Below are 23,031 nucleotides of genomic sequence, written 5' to 3' on the forward strand. Positions count from 1 at the left end.
TCAAGAGCATATATGAAAACAGAAATGACTTCCTTGCTGAGTCTAATGTTACATCCCCCTTAGCCTTCAGAAACAGCCCCTGTGTTCACCTGCCATTAGCATTGCCATGGGACCACTGGAGACGGAAGTGGCCACTAAGGAGAATCTTGCTTAGAAGAGCTGAGATCAGATCTCTGAGGCAATCAGGGTTATTAAACCACTGTGAGGCCAAAAACCTCCACTGCTGCTGGGGTGCTTTGCATGGGAAACTAGTCAAAGTTGATAAAATATTTGAATCCAAACATTCAAAATTATAGTTACAGAATCACTCTACTTTGACTCCAATAAAGAGGCATAATTCAACCATCCACATGACTTGCTTTTTGTTAGCAAATACTTTCTATTTTCCATAAGCCTTAAGCTGTCCTAGGTACTGGGTGCCACCATTAATGAAGTCATTATTTTAGTGGCCATACCCCTAGGATACATGGGGTGCTGAACACAGTATCAACCTAGGAGGTGCAACATTTGAATGCTTAGTGTGAGTCCTGTCCTGGGTACCCTTGGATAAATCATTCAGGTTCTCTGGATTTTTGCTCATCTAAACATGAGAAGGAGAAGGAAATGGCAACCCACTCTAGTGTTCTTGCCTGGAGAATCCCAGGGACAGGGGAGCCTGGTGGGTTGCCCTCTACGGGGTTGCACAGAGTCGGACACGACTGAAGCAACTTAGCAGCAGCAGCAAACATGAGAAATCCAGGCAAATTCAAATGTCAGTACCATGTACAATGTTTTATGGCTTTATTTTATACAAAATGTCTCTAATCACTGAATTCAGGGCTTCCCTGGTGGTTCAGCAGTAAAGAATCTACCTGCCTATATGGAAGATGCAGGTTTGATCCCTGGGTCAGGAAGATCCACTGGAGGAGAAAATGGCAATCCACTCCAGTATTCTTGCCTGGTGGGCTACAGTCCATGGGGTCGCAAGAGTCGGACATGACTTAGCAACGAACCCACCACCAATCATTTTCTTCAGCACTTTCCCAATGTTTTCTTAATCCATTTCACCCATAAGGTTGCCTGAAGAGTTAAAGAATCACTGAATGAGGAATCAATAGAAGAGAGGGAATAGAGAACAGCTGCTGCTGCTGCTAAGTCACTTCAGTAGTGTCCGACTCTGTGCGACCCCATAGGCGGCAGCCCACCAGGCTCCCCCATCCCTGGGATTCTCCAGGCAAGAACACTGGAGTGGGTTACCATTTCCTTCTCCAACGCATGAAAGTGAAAAGTGAAAGTGAAGTCGCTCAGTCGTGTCTGACTCTTAGCGACCCCACAGACTGCAGCCTACCAGAGATTTGTATTTAAAAGAAGTTGTAGCCCCACTGAAAACAAGTTAAGCTTAACACATCAGTCATGAAGATGGTGACCAAGCTTACAATAGGACAGCTGAGGTAGCTTCCAAGAGCAAAGGGATAAGAAAATCACATTTCATGAAATATACAAGAGGGATAATTTTAACTGGAGAGATCAAAGACTGAGAGGTAGACAATTTAAAGAGGGGGTGGAAAAATTTCAAAAGACAACCCCCAATGTGTAGTGAAAATTATACTTCCAGATAGTGCTTTTTTTTTCAATTATATATAAGAAGCCTCACATTTGAAAAAGACAAATGCAATGTAGTCCCCAGAAGTAAGGCACTGAGAGGGCTGTTCAATTTTGATTTGCTCCTGAAAATATATCAAAGATAAAAAGGCAGCGCAAGAGGCGAGAATATTATTTCATGCTTCCATTCCTTAAGTGCTCCTGAGAAAGTTCTTATTCTTTCTAATCTAAGTGAAACACCATTCTTCATATTACTTTTCATTCTCCAGCATGCTTTGTAAAGAATTCAGGCAATACCGTACAGCGGTCTATCACAGATCTGGTTTCAACAGTGAATTTGCTCCAACTTATTAATTTTATATTTCTACTTCTCCTTACACGTGTTTGTTGTCAGTCTGTAGGTCATGTCCAACTCTTTGCGACCCCATGGACTGTAGCCCACCAGGGTTCCCTGTCCATGGAATTTCCCAGACAAGAATACTGGAGTGGATTGCTATTTCCTTCTCCAGGGGATCTTCCCAACCCAGAGGTTGAACTCAACGTTTCTTGCATCTCCTGTATTGGCAGGTGGATTTTCTACCACTAGTGCCAACTGAAGAGGCCTTCTCCTTACATGAGATGCAGTCTGTTATAGTATTTGATGAACAGTACTACAAACACTAGAAAATAATTTGTAAATATTATTAGAGAAGCGGTAGGAAGATCAGAGTTCTATTGTCAACTGTTACTAAGTGTGCAGTCTTTGGCAAAACACTGTAAATCTTACTTTCATTATATATAAAATCTGCATTGCTTGGTTCACAGTATTGCTCTGGCAGTTAGGTGAGATATTTATCCACAGCTCTGGATTAACAATTAGTTCTCAGGATGTCTGAAGGCTGCTGCTGCTGCTGCTACTAAGTCGCTTCAGTCGTGTCCGACTCTGTGCGACCCCAGAGACGGCAGCCCACCAGGCTCCCCTGTCCCTGGGATTCTCCAGGCAAGAACACTGGAGTGGGTTGCCATTTCCTTCTCCAATGCATGAAAGTGAAAATTGAAGTCGCTCAGTCATGTCCAACTCTTAGCGACCCCATGGACTGCAGCCCACCAGGCTCCTCCATCCATGGGATTTTCCAGGCAAGAGTACTGGAGTGGGGTGCCATTGCCTTCTCCGAAGGCTGATGGGAAGGATTCAAATCCCAGGGAGATAGCAGCATTGAAGACACACAAGAGAGGATCCGGGAGCCACGCTTACGGTTTCTTAGGAGGCGAGAAGGGAGAAGGAAAGACATTCAGAGTTCAAGCTGCAGTGATTCATTTTCTCTAGCATAAAAAACCTACAGGAAGAAGACTAGAATAGGTTCAGGGAAGTTTGTGGATTTGGTGGCAGGTATTTTTTCCATCAGAAAATGACTGTAGTTGTAGGAATCCAGGCTCCTGACTTCATGTGAGAGTTGTAGGGCTCTGAAGATACTGATGAGGACCTCAAAGGGAGGTCCAGATTCACATGAAATTTTAATTAATGTCATTAAAATGCTTATTAAAGGAAATGGAATTTTGAGATATGTCTACCAACACACCCCCTTGATTCTTTCTTAAAATCTATGATTACTTTGTCACTTGAAGTTTGAAAACTTATTTCTCATACACACACACGCCTCTTCTTCTTAATCATAAAGTGAAAACAATTCTAATTGGTTCCTGCATATTATATAATGTTACAACTGAGGGAACTAACTGAGAAGTTTTCTTGCAAGAAGGTAGAAGTTATGGAAATTTAAGACTTCTAAAATGATATTCATGATTCTGTAAAACTAAGAGTCTCGTGTTAGGAATTGCAGAGGAAATTCAAGAAGACTCTTGATGTGAGATCTGTTCCCTGGTAACTCAGAGGGTAAAGAATGCCCCTGCAGTGCAGGAGGCTTGAGTTCAATCCCTGGATTGGGAAGATCCCCTTGAGAAGAGCATGGAAACCCACTCCAGTATTCTTGCCTGGAGAATTCCATGGACAGAGGGGCCAGGCAGGCTACAGTCTATGGGGTTGCAAAGAGTCGGACACGACTGAACAACTAACACTTCCCCTGTAGGATCTCCAAGAAGCCATATCATGGCGAAGTGAATGTGGGAGGGAAAGGAATTCTTCAGAGTAGAAACAGTGTGAAATAATTCAAAGGAGTGAAACACAGAAGTGATGAAAGGGATGCACTTAAAAGCCATCAAGATCTGTGCACCTCGTGGAGAATATATGCAGCTCTGTGCCTCACTATTTGAGGTCTGCTTCCATTTCTTTGGAACTCTTCCTTTCTGAAATGCAGTAAGTAGTTCTGCCTTCAGATTTCTTAGTATATTCCTCCAAAGGAATATTTATACTTGAGGCAAGTTTTCCTTGGTTATATTCAAGACTCTCATTTCTTTGAGAAAAGTGAGGAACAGGTGCTACCTGCTTATAATCTAACCCCAACTAAAACAATGGCATAAAGCCAATTTACCACAACTAACCTTGTTTCTCACTTTATGAGCACAAGGAATGAGGCTGACAGAGTGCTAGCAAGGAGACGAGGAGACACTGAATTTGGGAGGAATGACGCCTGCGGCTTCTCACAGGCTGTTAGTACAATTTATTTTGAAATATTGCATAATTCATAATGAAAATGCTCCTGAATAGTGACAGTTTAAAAAAGTAATAAACATGCCTAATGCTAAAAAAAAAAAGAACTCTGAAAACAGAAATAAACCTTGTAATAACTTGGAAATGATTTTGAACCAGCCTCAAAAGGTAAAGATAATGTTCTTTCTGCTGTCACACAAATACTTCCTTGCCATAGTAATATCTGAATGGTGTCTACCTTTAAAATGTTTCTGTTATCAATACAAAATATAAAGTTTAAACTGCTTTCCTGACACTCTGATTGGATTGTATTAACCTATTAAGGAGAGCATGCACTAGTCAATATGGGAAGGAAGTTTTCTCTGAATATATTTATTCCTCCCAAATTCTGAAGACATGAATACTGAATAAGATTAGAACTTTGACAACAATGCAAGGCAATCCCAATGGCCCAAGTGAATGTAAATAACCAAGTGAATTAAAGCATCTCAGAAAATTGCTTTCTGCCTCAGTTAAATAGGAAAGGCCTAATATCTTTAACAATACCAAGGCATCTGGACATTTTTATCATCATCCCTCATTGTTCTTCTAAGCACAGATGGGAAACTTTTCTGAAAAGGCAATTTCTTATCTGAAATTATGGAATAAAAGTTAAGGCAAGAATCAGGCCAACTTGCTACTAACTTTCTGGTTGTTCTGCTCTCCAACTAATTTCTCTGGGAAGAACACTATTCTCTTAAGTTCTTACTGCATCAATTTTGAGTATTTTGAGGGGCCAATAAGTGAGGAGGCAACTATAAACTTGAAAGAGCCTTGAAGTGAAGTGACGTCACTCAGTCGTGCCCGACTCTTTGCGACCCCATGGACTGTAGCCTACCAGGCTTCTCCATAGTAAACAGATTGATCCTCAATCTGTTAAGCTGATGTAAACATCAAATGTTTAAAGAACAAACAGTTTGTATAATGAACAATAAACTTTATGTTTTTCACCAAAAGATTATAAAGTTATGTTAAGAAAGAAGAGATAAGTTTAGGAACACATAGCTATTGACTAACCTCTTAAAGCTTTTATTTTTCATTGTTTTTTTTTTTTTACCAAATATTCCTTAGAAATGTGTTTATGAGATATTTAGAATATATATTTCAATAGTTATAATGTCTAAATTGCTAATTAAAGCTTCAGTTCCGTTCAGTCACTCAGTTGTGTCCGATTCTTTGTGACCCCATGGACTTCAGTACGTCAGGCTTCCCTGTTCATCACAAAATACCGGAGCTTACTCAAACTCATGTCCATCAAGTTGCCATCCAACCATCTCATCCTCTGTCATCCCACTCTCCTCCCACCTTCAATCTTTCCCAGCATCAGGGTTTTTTCCAATGCGTCAGCTCTTTGCATCAGCTGTTCAAAGTTTTGGAGTTTTAGCTTCAGCATCAGTCCTTTCTATGAATATTCAGGACTGATTTCCCTTAGGATTGACTGGTTGGATCTCCTTGCAGTCCAAGGGACTCTCAAGAGTCTTCTCCATCACCACAGTTCAAAGGCATCAATTCTTTCGGTGCTCAGCTTTCTTTATAGTCCAACTCTCACATCCATACATGACCACTGGAAAAACCATAGCTTTGAATAGACAGACCTTTGTTGGCAAAGTAATGTCTCTGCTTTTAATATGCTCTCTAGGTTGGTCATAGCTTTTCTTCCGAGGAGCAAGCATCTTTTAATTTATTTTATTTTATTTATTTATTTTTTTTACAATTAAGAAAATTTATTCCAAAATAAAGTATTTCACACAAAAAGACTATGAGTTAGAGACTTTTAAAGTAAGTATATGCTATGAAGTTTCTTCTATAAAATTCTTATCCAATTAGATCATAGACTGAGTGAGACGGTTAAGAAAACTTTGTAGGAAATTGTAACAGATGATAATGCTCCAATTGAATTAAAAATAGATAAGCATTCATTCAGTAATCTTAAAGCATAAACTATGCTATACAAGCATAACCTATGCTTTTCTGCATAACCTATGCTATTCTTGTATGCATAACCTATGCTATAAAGCGTAATCTATGCTACAAAAGTCATGTTCGACTCTTTGTGACCCCATGGATTATAGCCTGACAGGTTCAGCTATGGAAGGAATTTTCCAGGCAAGGATAATGGAGCAGGGCCATTTCCTCCCCAAGGGGATCTTCTCCACCCAGGGATCAAGCTCATGTCTCCCACACTGAAGGTGGTTTCTTTACTGGTAAGCCATCTGAGAAGCCCAGCATGTGGATAGCAACATACTTAAAACACCACTGCATTTAAAATGGATAACCAACAAAAACCTACTGTATAGCACATAAAACTCTGTTTAGTGTTGTGACATCCTGGATGGTAGGGGAGTTTGGGGGAGAACGGATGCATGTATACATGAGTCCCTTCATTGTCTACCTGAAACTATCACAACATTGTTTGTTAATTGGCAATATAGCAATACAAAATAAAAGTCTTAAAAGAAAAAAATTTGTTCAATATGGTATAATTTAAAAGCAACATGTGTACATTAATCACCTAAAGAAAAAAAAAAAGGCCTAAGATGCTTCTAGATCTCTCACTCAAAGTATATATATTGTGTATATATTTTCACATATAAAGGCCTAAAAATATTAACACTACAGGTAATAAACAACCTAGGTATCACTGACTTTTATTAAGTAAATTTCTTTAATCATGTCTTCAAATAATGTTGAATACAAATTTGTTGTTTATTAATATGTAAAAATATGGGATGATATTTTTTAGGGAAAAAAGGACAATAATAATTAGTTTTTACCCTCCAAGTACTTGGCTCTTTTCAGTCTCCCAAGCTATAAGCAGTTTTCTTTTGTGTGTGAAGTAACTGGAAAACTGTGATCACTTTAGATCAAAGGAAGTTCATAAACAGCTTCATAAACAGGAGTTGAGCTCTTAATACCTGTGTCTGCTAGGCTTGGGGGCACTAAAGGAAGAATATTAGGTTTCTGCTCTCAGTGAGTTACCTCCTGGCAATTAACAATTGAAATATGTAATGGTAAGAGCTATAAGGTCTCTTCCCTGGTGGCTCAGTGGTAAAGAATCTGCCTGCCAAAGCAGGAGATGTGGGTTCGATCCCTGGGTAGGGAAAATCCCTTAGGGGAGGAAGTGGCAAGCCAACCCAGTATTCTTGCCTGGGAAATGCCATGGACAGTGAAGTCTGTGGCCTACAGTGCCTGGGGTCGCAAAAGAGATGGACATGACTTAGCAACTAAACTAAACTAAGGATAAAGAGAGAGCAATGAGTATATGAAAGCCAATGTCACACTGGCCTTCAAGGATGAAAAAGACTCTGCCAAGTGGGCAGGGCAGTGGGGTCCCAAACAGGAAGGCAGGGTTGAGATAAGCAAGACTGCTTCATATTGATACAGAGACAATTATTAGTAAGGTGCATGGACTATACCTGAAATGAAAATGTAGAAATCTCAAACCGGAGGATTCACTGGTTCTCAAGATATGAAATCAAACACAAGCGGAACAAGCTATATAAAAATGAGAAAGGAAAAAGAGGGAGAGAGAGGGACACTGAAGAGAGTCTAGGAGACAGCATTCCCATGTTTGCCTTCAACTTCAATCTTTAGACATTCTCATGGTGAGTTACAAAACACAAATCAATATTAGACCAGGTGTAAGAGAAGTGCGAGAGACCTGGGTTCAATCCCTGGGTTGGGAAGATCTTCTGGAGAAGGTGATGGCAACCCACTCCAGTATTCTTGCCTGGAAAATCCCATGGATGGAGGAGCCTGGTAGGCTACAGTCCATGGGGTCGCAAAGAGTCAGACACGACTGAGCGAATTCACTCACTCGCTCACTCAAGAGAAGTGCAAGGAAAATAAAGCACTCACTAAAAGCACTTCCACTGCAACAGAGTTAACTGCCTTCCCTTCCCTTCATGTTTTCCAGTTCTTAATCATATAGTCACACTTTTTGGATACTGATATAAAAATATGTAGACAGGGCCTCTCTGCTGGCTCAGCAGTAAAGGATATGCCTGTCAATGCAGGAGACACAGGTTTCATCCCTGATCCTGGAAGATCCCACATGCCGTGGATCAATGAAGCCTGGGAGCCACAACTGCTGAGCCCATCTCTAGGGCCTGGGAGCCCAGCTGTGAGCCCACCTGCTGTAACTACTAAAGCCCACATGCCTTAGAGCCCGTGTTGCACAACAAGAGAAGCCGCTGCAACTAGAGAGTAGTTTCCTGCTCAGCGTGACTCCAGGAAAGCCCATATAGCAGCCAAGACCCAGCAGAGCCAAAACCAATACAAAAATAAATAATGTACAAAGAATATCTTCTTTCTCAGAGAAGGAGAGAACGATCATATATGAGCCTTTATGTCTGCCATATAGTCCTGAATATATTTTTCTAATCTGTGGATATGCTACAAAGATTCTAAACACTACACAACCTCAAAAAATACTTAAATTTGCCAAAATTAACTTGGAATTTGTCTAAGTTATAGGCAATATTTTATTACCATAAACAGAGTGGCAATAAAGCTGCTTACACATATTTTTCTTTTGAATTAGTTCCTTATAAGTCATCCCTAGAAGAGAAGAGGTCAAAATATGTAAATATTTTAGTAGCTATTGATAAATAATTTTGCATTGCTACTATAAACCATGAATGTTTAACTCTCTCTCTCTCCCATCTAGTGACCAAATTATTTGAGGCTAAGGATAATGCCTTTTTATTCATAGACACCACAATATAACCCATTGCTTGGCACACCTGAAATAAGCTCAGTATTGACGCTGAAGCTGAAACTCCAGTAGCTTGGCCACCTGAGGTAAAGAGCCGACTCACTGAAAAAAACTCTGATGCTGGGAAAAATTGAAGGCAAAAGGAGAAGAGGGAAGCAAAGGATGAGATGGTTAGATAGCATCACTGACTCAATGGACAAGTGTAAGCAAACTCCAGGAGATAGCAGAGGACAGGGAAGTCTGGTGTGCTACAGTCCCTGAGGTCACAAAGAGCTGGACACATCTTAGTGACTGAAAAATGACAACTATTTGTTAAACTATTTAATAAATAATACTTTTAAAATATTTGTGGTTGATTGGTATTTACCATCAACTATCTATTCTCCCTTATTTTAAGGATCACAATTTGGATTTTGGCTAGTGTGACATGAACCCATCTTGAAGACAAGCTTTCTTAATTTCTCAAGCAAGCTATGTGTAGATAAAGTGAAATTAAATCCTGGCCAGTGAGTATTACACAGGATTTCTGGGGAATCTGCTTAAAGGATGATGACCTAGCTGGCAGATTGCCCTTTTGTTTTTCCTAAAATCATCCTTTCTGATGCCTGAATGTAGAGGTGATAGCTAGAGCTCAGCAGCCTTTTTAGAAACAGGAGTTAACATTTAGGATAGAACCAAGCATGAGGCTAATGAAACAAAATCTAGAAGGAGCCTAGATCCCTAATAGCTGTGGAGTTGCCACAACTTCATTTGAATCCCTGTCTTAGGACTTATGTAAAAGGAATAAGGATCTACCTTACTTGAACTCATGTTATTTCAAGAATTGGTTTATAAACAACTGAACTAAATAGCCAATGATAAAATAATATTAAATGAACTAAATGAGTGATAAAAATAAAGTCAATGGAAATGAGTATATCATTTGATCTCAACCTTCACTATGTATATATTTTTTTATTTTTAGAATTTATTCATCCTATAAATTAGAAATGCCAACTCAGATCTTTAAAATTTATTTTATTATTAAGAATATAAATTTTACTAACTGTATTAATATTTTTCTACTTGATAATGTATGTATTTGATTCAGAACTCTGTCAGTTTTATGAACTTTTCATATGGGATACAGAATATAGCAGAAAGTAAACCATGCCACCACTTTAACTTTTCTCATCCATCTTTGTCTATAATTGAGTTATTTATTGCTTTTATAACAATTTATATTAGTCTATAAGTATTATTGATTTTTATTTGTAACTCTTCCGAGAAGAAAATTCATGGTCCTTCAGAGAATGAAAACTATTCACATTTATTTATACTTGCTTCCCTAAAATTCATTTTGAATTCCAAATCCACATGAAATTTTGAGAATTGTGTCTCAGAATCAAATTTTTGTATATTTAAAGTTTCCTTGTATATTATACATAGAAGATCACAGGAATGTGAATCCTCGTTCTAACTGATACACTTGTCAACCTCATTTGTCAACTTCATTATATTTCAATTTCTTCATCTGAAAATAATTGACACAATTTTAAGGATAAGCTGGGATTAATTAGAAATACAAAGATACAACACATTAACCTCATGACCAGCCTATACAGTTTAGTTCAAAATAGCCCTTTTCCTACAAACTAAGGCCTTCAGAGCTTTCATAAAAAATAAATTGACAGTTACTTTAGCTTGATATATATGTACTTTTTAAAATACTAAAATTTCATATAAGGCTGTATTTTAAGACTTACATCTTTGTACTTTAGGGGAGCATATTACATCAACATTTTTTAAATAAAATTATATGTCCCTTGTTTCAACAGAGGGAAGCAGATGTTATGACCATCATAGTAGTAGAAGAAAGAAACAAATAGTTGAATAGTTAATACTCCAGTTTTCCCACTGTTCTCCAGAATATTTGGAGGTGATTAATATCCATTCCTGGGAAATTGGTAAAGTTTTCGGGATTCTGGGTTTAGTGGAAACATTTAAGTGGAGAAAGCTTCTGAGAGGTAAAACATTCATTTTTCTTTGCATTTAGTTCCCAAATGGAGATAAATAGCTTAAAAGCAATATTAACCTCAATGTGCTCAGGCTATTTATCTTCATAAGAAACAGTCTGAAAACAAGAAAACAAAGCCCATAAAAATGATTTTATTTAATCACACAAGTATATCTCACCAAAAATCTTTAGTTATTTCCTTAGGGTTTAATTCTAACCTCAGTAACTCATGCACAAATTCTGTGGATGTCAATGAGAGCCATCCATGTGGAACTCTGGGCCAAATTTGGTTGTCACGGATGAATAAGCCAAAGAAGGCATTAGATCAATTTTTTTAAAACATTAAGTGCTCTCGTTCTGTAATCCTTTCCCATCTTTCCAAATTTATTGATCTAATCCAGTAATAATTATTGAATCTCCATAATAGACATCAAACCACAATTTCATGCATGCATCGTAGAGTCAGTGGCCTTAGAACATTTACCTTTCCACATAAATGTTAAGAATCTTGCGGTAATATTTCATCCTAGCATAAAAAGAGTATTATGACATGCTTTGCGACAAGGTCAATTTCACTAAAGAAAAAATGCCAACATTTTAAAGTCAGCCATTAAGCAGGCGTTATCATTGCATTTTTGTTATATTACAGGACTGCTGCTGCTGCTGCTGCTAAGTCACTTCAGTCGTGTTCGACTCTGTGCGACCCCATAGATGGCAGCCCACCAGGCTCCCCGTCCCTGGGATTCTCCAGGCAAGAACACTGGAGTGGGTTGCCATTTCCTTCTCCAATGCATGAAAGTGAAAAATGAAAGTGAAGTCGCTCAGTTGTGTCCGACTGTTTGTGACCGCATGGACTGCAGCCCATCAGGCTCCTCCGGCCATGGGATTTTCCAGGCAAGAGTACTGGAGTGGGGTGCTATTGCCTTCTCCGATATTACATGACAGTAATCTGATTTCTCTAGCCTATTTACATAGGCTTAAAAATATTTATTCAAAGTCAAGATATGTATGTGAAAAAATGTATATCATTTTCTAAGTTCTAAAGAAACAGTGTTTCAGAAAATCTCCCTTTAAATGTTTATCCAGATATTTTTGCCTTGTACATTCTGCCTTGTAAGGTGCAACTCCTTCAAATTTCATGCAACTTGTTAGAATAATGCTGTTGCCCTTGGGCTCTAACCCCAGCTCTCTCCTTAGTGAGTAAATGTAACGTTAAATGTCTTCTGTACCTTGAGCAACACAACCTGATTGGTCTTATAACGAGTCTCTGCTCACCGATCTTCTAGCAGAAGAGCTTAGTGACTCAGCCACTTTGCCTGAAGTCATTTACTGTCCTTTTCTCAAGTTCAGTGCAAGAGTCATCCATAGACATTTTGATGGGTTCAATTATATTCAGCTTGTAGTGTGCCTTAAGAATCTTTTGCAGATGAAGATTCCTGCCTGCCAACATTTTTAGCTCTGGTGTGAACTCTACATTTTTAATAAACCCTCCAAGCTGTTCTGATGGTCTTCATCTGTAGACTACACTTTGGGTAAACACTGGCATCAATAAAGTGGAAGCTGGGACTTCCCTGGAGGTCCAGTGGTGAAGAATCCACCTGCCAATGCAAGGGACACAGGTTTGATCCCTGGTTCAGAAAGATTCCACACGCCATGGGGCAACAAAGCTCATGCATGGCAACTCCTGAGCCTTCCCACAGCAACTACTAAAGACTGGGAGCCACAAGTACTGAAGCCCACGAGCCTAGAGCCCATGCTCTGCAGCAAGAAAATTACTGCAATGAGAAGCCCGCACATTGAAACTAGAGTAGCCCCCACTTGCCACAAGTGAACAAAGTCCATGTGAAGCAACAGCCAAGAGTAATGAGGTAAATAAAATTCAAACCATTTCACTAAGCATGTATTTAAAAAAATGTCTTTATTAAAAAAAAAAAAAGTGAAGGTGAGTCCACAATAAACATACGGTGGGAATTATGGGACAGAAGGCTATCGGTTCACCATCATCATTTTGACAAATGCAGGGAAGGCTTTATGTTATGTTAAGGTAGCCTAGTAACCACTTCTGGCTTGTATATGGCACTCAATAAGGGGGAATTAAATCAAATGCTATTTTTTACTGACTACTCTATCAACACTGCTACTCTGACACTATCTGTTATGATTCTCGCAACACTGTTATCAATGATCATGATGGGCTAAATTATATAAACCTCAAATTCAAATAATAAAAGCTTAGCCCCCCAGTACCTCAGAATGTAACCATATTTAGAGATAGTCTTTAAACTGAGTTTAATTGATAATTACACCAGGATAATGGGCATAAATTGAGACTGTCCTAGCAAAACTGGAATCTACATGCACCTCACTGTAAGGCAAATTTAGGTGGCACCCCACTCCAGTACTCTTACCTGCAGGATCCCATGGATGGGGGAGCCTGGTGGGCTGCAGTCCACAGGGTCGCTGGGAGTCAGAGACGACTGAGCAACTTCACTCTCACTTTTCAGTTTCCTGCATTGGAGAAGGAAATGGCAACCCACTCCAGTGTTCTTGCATGGAGAATCCCAGGGATGGTGGGAGCCTGGTGGGCTGCCATCTATGGGGTCCCACAGAGTGGGACACGACTGAAGCGACTTAGCAACAGCAGCAGCAGCAGGTTGCATTTCAGGGCATTTGGCCTCATGAGTGAGAGCCAACCTGAAGATAAGCTTTCACACCTCCTCACTTCAAAAGCATTGTGATTCATATCTGTTATATTATTTTGTGGATTATACTTTTTAGTCAATGTTAAAAATCCGTTGGGGGACTTTCAGTAATGGTAGCAGAGTGGAGTGGTCATGCAAACCCTTTCATAGATAATGATGAAATTCGAAGAAAGCTTTAAGGACTATTTAAAGGCCCTGGGAAGCATACAGAAGTGGATGGATTCTTGAAAAACTGCCACTAGAGGAGGAAGTTTATTGCTTTTTCACCCAAGCACACATCGCAATTGCCAGGACCATGGGGTTGAAAACCACAGCCTACTCTCTTGACGGAGAGTGGCAAAGAGAGTGCAAAGCAGGAGAAATAGCAGAAAGGCATCAAAACCAGACAGAGGTCATTGAAGAGGATGCTCCTGAAAAGCTGGTGTGGACATGGAGAGGGTTGTGAGTTTCTCTCTTTTTTGACCAAGCACATTCCCTGAAATCTACAGCAGCAGAAAAATGTAGCTTTACTCACTTGATGGCTTGATGAAACATGGCAAGGAGATTGCAGTCATGGCAGAGAAACTTGAAATTTAAAGGGTAAATTTTGGAAGTGAAAGGAAAAGAGTAAGAACCCAAAATCTGACTATGAATCTGCCCCAAATGTTGGCAGACTTCTAATCTCAAGATGTGCAGAGAAAACCCAGGAGGCTTAGGGCAGGAGTGAAGCAAGCAGGTACCAAAGTGAAAAGCTACCTCTGAAAGACTTTGCTGCACTAGAGAACTTCTGTGAGTTTGCTGCTTTTGGAATTGAAGACATCTTCTCACCCACGCACAGCTTCAGCAGCAGAAAGCTGAAGCTATAAGGCAGAGGTGGAAGCTAGTGGGACCGATGAATATTGGAGAGGACTTCCCAGAGGCAACAAAGCTACAGAGAGTGTGAGCCAAATCATTTCTTATATACAGCTACAGAGAGTATGAGCATCTGCCCAAGTGCGTGAGTGACCATAGGGGACAAATGGGGGGTGGGGGGACCAGAATGAAGATAGGAATACTGTTAGAAGTTTGAGTCCAGACAACTTTTAGACTAAAAATGAGACAACAGTCCTCTATTGGAACAAAGGATATGCAGCCAAGGTCAAAATGAACACAAAGCAACTGCAGTGGAGTGGCAGCGTGGGTCCAGAGAGAGACAAGAAAGCCCTTTGGCTGCCTCGGCTCCACCCAATATGATGGGCGAGGAAGAACCCTGACACTGGAGCAGAAGTGACGGGGTGTAACCCTTGCTTCATCCCATGCTAGCTGCTCCAGGGTTAGGAAACTGCTTAACTTCCTGTGCCTCTGTTCTCACCTCTAAAATGGCAATGATCACACTTCCTGTTTTGGGCATTTGTGAGGATAAATAAATTAAGATACACAAGGCAGTTCAAAAAGGCAAGTATCGTGTTCACTCCAATGACTGTGATGTCATTCAAGAACACAATGATAATGTAACACACCAGCAACACTTACATGCAATCCTGGGGTGAAAGGGGGGAGACAGGCTGGAGGGAATGGCCTTGTATTTACTAAAAACACTCTGAACTGGCTTTGTTTATGCTAAATTATACCATAAGAGAAGCTCAGTATATAGTTACATGGAGAAAAAAAATCTTATGTTGCTTCCTTGGACAACTGAATCTGTGGTCTTTAGATTGGTACTTACTGCTGTTTATATACATACACATGCACACGCATGTTTACATATAAGCTCACGTGTCTTCTCAGCTCATACAGGATATACTGGATTATATCTTGCTTTTGTCATTCAGACTATTTTATAAAAAAGCCTAACTGTAATCATGATTTTCTATTTTATAATTAAAAATTCAAGAAGCTATTTTAAATTTATCATCTTTTCAAGGATTTTGTTTGTTCCCATTTTAATTGTTCTGGGAAAAGAATGCTATTTATAAAATATATGGTAATAGTTTCAATTCAGTTTACTAATGATAAGGTTACATTTGTCATATCCAGGTTTAGTTTTTCTCCTTCATTCTCACAAGTACTCAAATCCTCACAGATGCCTTCCACAGATGTCTGCTAAATATGGGGATGCAACAATGAATAAAACCCAATTTCTATTCTTAAAAATTTCATGGGGTAATAGAGATGCTGACAGACAAACAACATTTTAAATAAGAAGAAATCATACTAGCATTAGCTATAGGCCCAAAAGTGTGGTAATAGCATACAGTTCAGTTCAGTTGCTCAGTCGTGTCCGACTCTTTGCGACCCCATGAATTGCAGCACGCCAGGCCTCCCTGTCCATCACTAACTCCCGGAGTTCACTCAGACTCACGTCCATAGAGTCCATGATGCCATCCAGCCATCTCATCCTCTGTCGTCCCCTTCTCCTCCTGCCTCCAGTACCTCCCAGAATCAGAGTCTTTTCCAATGAGTCAACTCTTCTCATGAGGTGTCCAAAGTACTGGAGCTTCAGCTTTAGCATCATTCCTTCCAAAGAAATCGCAGGGTTGATCTCCTTCAGAATGGACTGGTTGGATCTCCTTGCAGTCCAAGGAACTCTCAAGAGTCTTCTCCATCATCACAGTTCAAAAGCATCAATTCTTCGGTGCTCAGCCTTCTTCACAGTCCAACTCTCACATCCATACGTGACCACAGGAAAAACCATAGCCTTGACTAGACGGACCTTAGTCGGCAATGTAACGTCTCTGCTTTTGAATATGCCATCTAGGTTGGTCATAACTTTTCTTCCAAGGAGTAAGTGTCTTTTAATTTCATGGCTGCAATCACCACCTGCAGTGATTTTGGAGCCGAGAAAAATAAAGTCTGACACAGTTTCCACTGTTTCCCGTGAAGTGATGGGACCAGATGCCATGATCTTCGTTTTCTGAATGTTGAGCTTAAGGCCAACTTTTTCACTCTCCTCTTTCACTTTCATCAAGAGGCTTTTTAGTTCCTCTTCATTTTGTGCCATAAGGGTGGTGTCATCTGCATATCTGAGATTATTGATATTTCTCCCAGCAATCTTGATTCCAGCTTGTCTTTCTTCCAGTCCAGCGTTTCTCATGACGTACTCTGCATAGAAGTTAAATAAGCAGGGTGACAATACACAGCCTTGACACACTCCTTTTCCTATTTGGAACCAGTCTGTTGTTCCATGTCCAGTTCTAACTGTTGCTTCCTGACCTGCATACAGATTTCTCAAGAGGCAGGTCAGGTGGTCTCGTATTCCCATCTCTTGAAGAATTTTCCACACTTTATCGTGATCCACACAGTCAAAGGCTTTGGCATAGTCAATAAAGCAGAAATAGATGTTTTTCTGGAACTCTCTTGGTTTTTCCATGATCCAGTGGATGTTGGCAATTTGATCTCTGGTTTCTCTGACTTTTCTAAAATCAGCTTGAACATCAGGAAGTTCATGGTTCACATATTGTTGAAGCCTGGCTTGGAGAATTTTGAGCATTACTTTACTAGCGTGTGAGATGAGTGCAATTGTTCGGTAGTTTGAGCATTCTTTGGCATTGCCTTTCTTTGAGATTGGAATGAAAACTGACCTTTTCCAGTTCTTTGGCCCCTGCTGAGTTTTCCAAATTTGCTGGCATATTGAGTGCAGCACTTTCACAGCATCATCTTTCAGGATTTGAAATAGCTCCACTGGAATTCCATCACCTCCACTAGTTTTGTTCGTAGTGATGCTTTCTAAGGCCCACTTGACTTCACATTCCAGGATGTCTGGCTCTAGATGAGTGATCACACCATCGTGATTATCCGGGTCTTGAAGATCTTTTTTGTACAGTTCTTCTGTGTATTCTTGTGACCTCTTCTTAATAGCTTCTGCTTCTGTTAGGTCCATACCATTTCTGTCCTTTATCGAGCCCATCTTTGCATGAAATGTTCCCTTGGTATCTGTAATTTTCTTGAAGAGATCTCTAGTCTTTCCCATTCTGTTGTTTTCCTCTATTTCTTTGCATTGATTGCTGAAGAAGACTTTCTTATCTCTTCTTGCCATTCTTTGGAACTCTGCATTCAGATGCTTATATATTTCCTTTTTTCCTTTGCTTTTCACCTCTCTTCTTTTCATAGCTATTTGTAAGGCCTCCCCAGACAGCCATTTTGCTTTTTTGCATTTCTTTTCCATGGGGATGGTGTTGATCCCTATCTCCTGTACAATGTCACAAACTTCATTTCATAGTTCATCAGGCACTCTATCTATCAGACCTAGTCCCTGAAATCTATTTTTCACTTCCACTGTATGATCATAAGGGATTTGACTTAGGTCATACCTGAATGGTATAGCAGTTTTCCCTACTTTCTTCAATTTAAGTCTGAATTTGGAATGAGGAATTTATGATCTGAGCCACAGTCAGCTCCTGGTCTTGTTTTTGTTCATTATATAGAGCTTCTCCATCGTTGGCTGCAAAGAATATAATCAATCTGATTTCGGTGTTGACCATCTGGTGATGTCCATGTGTAGAGTCATCTCTTGTGTTGTTGGAAGAGAGTGTTTGCTATGACGAGTGCATTTTCTTGGCAAAACTCTATTAGTCTTCGCCCTGCTTCATTCTGCATTCCAAGGCCAAATTTGCCTCTTATTCCAGGTGTTTCTTGACTTCCTACTTTTGCATTCCAGTCCCCTATAATGAAAAGGACATCTTTTTTGGGTGTTAGTTCTACAAGGTCTTGTAGGTCTTCATAGAACCGTTCATCTTCAGCTTCTTCAGCATTACTGGTTGGGGCATAGACTTGGATAACTGTGATATTGAATGGTTTGCCTTGGAAACTAACAGAGATCATTCTGTTGTTTTTGAGATTGCATCCAAGTACTGCCTTTCGGACTCTCTTGTTGACCATGATGGCTACTCCATTTCTTCTGAGGGATTTCTGCCCACAGTAGTAGATATAATGGTAATCTGAGTTAAATTCACCCATTCCAGTCCATTTTAGTTTGCTGATTCCTAGAATGTCGACGTTCACTCTTGCCATCTCTTGCTTGACCACTTCCAATTTGCCTTGATTCATGGACCTGACATTCCAGGTTCCTATGCAATATTGCTCTTTACAGCGTCAGACTTTGTTTCTATCACCAGTCACATCCACAGCTGGGTATTGTTTTTGCTTTGGCTCCATCCCTTCATTCTTTCTGGAGTTATTTCTCCACTGATCTCCAGTAGCATATTGGGCACCTACTGACCTGGGGAGTTCCTCTTTTGGTATCCTATCATTTTGCCTTTTCATACTGTTCATGGGGTTCTCAAGGCAAGAATACTGAAGTGGTTTGCCATTCCCTTCTCCAGTGGACCACATTATGTCAGACCTCTCCACCATGACCCACCCGTGTTGCAAGAGGGCATCAAAGGGCAGACACACTGAAACCATACTCACAGAATAGCATTAAGTAAGTGTATTTAGTCACTCAGTTGTGTCCGAAACTTTGTGACCCCATGGACTATAGCCCACCAGACTTCTCTGTCTATGGAGATTCTGCAGGCAAGAATACTGAACTGGGGTTTCCATACCCTCCTCTAGGAGATCTTCCCAACCCAGGCATCAGACCCAGGTCTCCTACATTGCAGGTGGTGGATTCTTTACCATCTGAGCCACCAGGGAAGCCCAGTATTAGTATAGGCTGATCAATTCAAGAACTAGAAATGTGGATCTATCATGTTTAATGAAAGAAATGCTGTTTAGGCTGTGTCTTAAAGCTCCAGGGGTATTTTCTAAATAGAGGAGAAAGGAATTCAAGGAGCAGTGAAGGTTATGTATAAGTCACAGTAGTATAAAAATATGCAACTTTATAAATAACTGAATTTTTAAGCATACAGAGGGTAAAATCAGGAGGTCTTATGGGAAGACAGGATTCTAACTGTATTTTGATTTAACTCACATGTAATAAGAGCCTGAAAAAGGCCCTGGCATGAAAATTGAGAAGAGATATATTTTAAGGCATATTTGTGAAACCTAATAAGGCTTCCCAGGTGGCGCAGTGGTCAAGAATCTGCCTGCCAGTGCAGGAGATGTAAGAGACGTGGGTTTGATCCCTGGGTTGGGAAGATCCCCTGGAAAGGAAATCCACTCCAGTATTCTTACCTGGGAAATCTCATGGACAGAGGAGCCTGTCCGACTACATTCAATGGGGTCACAAAGAGTGGGACAAGACTGAGTGACATAGCACAGACATACATAAAACTTAATAGCTGGATAACTGTCTGCTGTGTTGAGGGGACAAGATGGTATGGGTGCTGATCTGAGACCGTGTGAAAGGTAAAATGTTCAAAGGAACTGGTTAACTCAGATTTTTTGGCTTCCGTTGCTAACTACTTTGTTGCTATACTAAGTTTTTATGATAAAGTACAAGCTGAGGAGGGGAAAGATGAGTCTACACTTGTACACTGTGACTTCAAACTTCCTGTGGGACAGGAACATGGTGCTGACAGGAGGTTGGAAAATTGAATTTGAAGTTTGAGATTCCAAATAGAGTTATGGACTAAACACCTGTGCTTAGAAAAGAGTGAGATTCTGACAACTCACTTACACAGAGTGAGATGATTAGAAAGCTACGCAGAGCCTTAAGTGGCCCAATTATTTATGAGATGCTAAGAAGGAATTTGGAAAGTGAAGCTGTATTAGAGCTTTTCAGAGAAAGGGAAACAATATGATGTATATGGGTATATTTTTGTATTATGCATATACATATCTCTATCTCTCTGCCCAGTTATCTATGTATCTTTCACAGTTTATTTTATGGATTTGGCTTATGTTATTAATATTATGGAAGCTGGCAAGTTCAAACACCCACAGAGTAGGCCAGCAGCCTAGAAACCCAGGGGACATTTTCACTTGGTGGCCAAAGGCAGTTTGCAGGCAGAATTCCATCCTCACAAGAGGTCAGTCTTCCTTTATGAAAGCCTTCAACTGATTGGACACGGCCCATCCACATTATAGAGTGTGATGTTTTATTCAGTTTACTGATTTAAATTTTAGTCTCATCTAGAAAAACCTTAACAGAAACTTCTCAAATACTTTCTGACCAAATATCTGTGTACTGTGGCCTCATCAAGGTAATGCATAAAATGAATCATCACAGAAACTGAGAACATATCAGTAATGAAGAAGATGAGAGAGAGAGAGTGGGAGGAAAGAGGGGAGACAGGCAGAGACTAATTTTACAGTTAAGAGAGGAAAGAATTTCAAGATAAAACAAGAGGCCAAAAGGTTTTAAGCAGCATGTGAACTAAAACTATGCTACCCAGTGAGACAATAGAAAGGGTGCCATTCTGATAGCAAAAATGGCCTTTGCAAAAGCTAAAGAATAAAGATTTAAAATGTTAATGAGAGCTGAGAACTTGGAGACAATGCATGGCTTGTGAACAAAAGACACAGAATGATGGCCAAAGGGAGAAGAGGGGTGAAGCTGACCTGCTTTTTCTATAGGACGCACAAAAAAATAAATAAATAAAATAAATAAATAAACCTGCTATGATTAACACCTTGGCTGACAAGAGTGGAAGTGACTGTAGCTCAACACTTAACACTCAAGATGTAACTGCAGTTTATCAGGGACTCTCAAGCATGATACTCTCATCCTAAATAGTGATTCTCTGAGAGGAAAATTTCAGTGCAATTTTAGGAAGGAGGGAAGATTTTCAATGCCTTTTTATCTCACACCCAAAGTCACAAAGGGAGCTGCCTCTTTTGTGGGGCAGCTGGGTGCAAGTTGGCTGTGACAGTTCAATTATTACTTTTCACCATTCCCCACCCCCTCCAAGTTATTTTTCATTTTTAGTTAATAGTATAATCTCTAGCAATGAGTATGTGAACTTTCATAAGCAGATTCTTCTTGTATTAAAATAATATTTTCATTTATTTCACATCTCTTTGGAACTAACCTATTTGGAAGGTCAACACAAAGTAGTCGGCATAAAATACGAATAAAATATTTTGATGACTGGGCACACACATTGCCATCAGCAGTAAGATCTCGATTTCGTTTTTTAGCATCCAGGCCAGCATTTTTCCCTTTGCAAAATCTAGCCTAGTCTATAATTAGGAATAAATATTCATCATAGATACACGATACATAGGTAAGTTTCTTTCCTGTTATGGTCAATTACTCTCATTTATGTCATAAAATAAATCATGTAAACTATGATTTGTTTTTTCTTCAAAACCTTAATGTCCCTAAAAGGGAAAGACAGTATAATTTGAGACCCAAATTTTCATGCTATAAATGTATGGAAAATATAACAAATCTTCTCTTGTAGGATCTCATAAAGAATGTAAGTCATTTTTGGTCAGTGCCACAAAATATACTTCCAAATGCTGGCAACACACATCTAATTTGAAGCTGGGAAATAATCTCACTTGTTCCACTTGAGTTGGGCAACCAGGTGCTTTGCTGCATTTAAAGAACCTCCATTCAGTACAATGGGTTGGGGTCACTTCATCTAATGTATCTCATTATATTGACATGAATATAATCATTTCAGCAGCCTGTTTTAGAGTCAAAAAGGAGGAATTTCAATGTACCAAGGAAACAAGCCTCAAGTTGTTTTCATTATCTATTAAAATACTAGTTCATGAGCCATCATTCTTTGAATTACCTGGATTTGGAAGAGAGTTAAAAATAAGATTTAATCCCAAAGAATTTATTATTAAAACCTGTTCTTCATCTGATTAAGAGATTTGGGAGAAGGGGGAGGGTTTAGCATTTTAGATTCCCTAGTATTCTCTTCCCTGACCTGGGACAACCAGCAGCCATTTATTTTCAGTAAAGGTTCTTTATGTCAATGGCCAACAGCCAAGTCAGCTTTGTCTAAGGGATAGAAGAGGGACAAGGTAAAGAGCATTGGCATTTGCACAGAAAGGACGCTGCATGTGTGATTTCACACCATCCTTATACAAGTCTCATGAGTTACGTACAACTAAGTTTGAGTCATATAAAGTTATTGCTCAGTAGGTCAACAGTTGTATAATGCTGGCAGTTTCATGTGATTCAAACTAAAAGTATCCTTGCCTTAGCAATAAGGAAACTGAGGCTCACAGAGGTTAAATTACTTACTCAAGACCAAACAACCGGCATAATGTACGAAGTCAAACTGGTTCTTTTCCTCTACCAATCACTTCCTTTGGAAAGTAAGATTCTAAAAATCAGACTTTTAGAAAATCTGGAGCTTCAAAGTTCTCTAAACCCACTGCTAGACTGTATTTTTATTTTATGCTTAGGAGTAGGCCAATCAAGTTTATCAAAGGCATAGAGAAACCAAAAGTTAAATCTCTCAAGCCCAAAGCTGGGACAATTTAAGCAAGAAAATAAACAAATCAGCACTGGACTGCAAGACACAGTGCCAAATTTATACCCAACAGTCCACACGGATATAAACAAATGGTTGAATAGATAAACAGATGACGGAAAAGAGACAAATCT

This window comes from Capricornis sumatraensis, chromosome 4 (genome assembly GCF_032405125.1).
Source record: "Capricornis sumatraensis isolate serow.1 chromosome 4, serow.2, whole genome shotgun sequence".
In the NCBI taxonomy this organism is placed as follows: domain Eukaryota; kingdom Metazoa; phylum Chordata; class Mammalia; order Artiodactyla; family Bovidae; genus Capricornis; species Capricornis sumatraensis.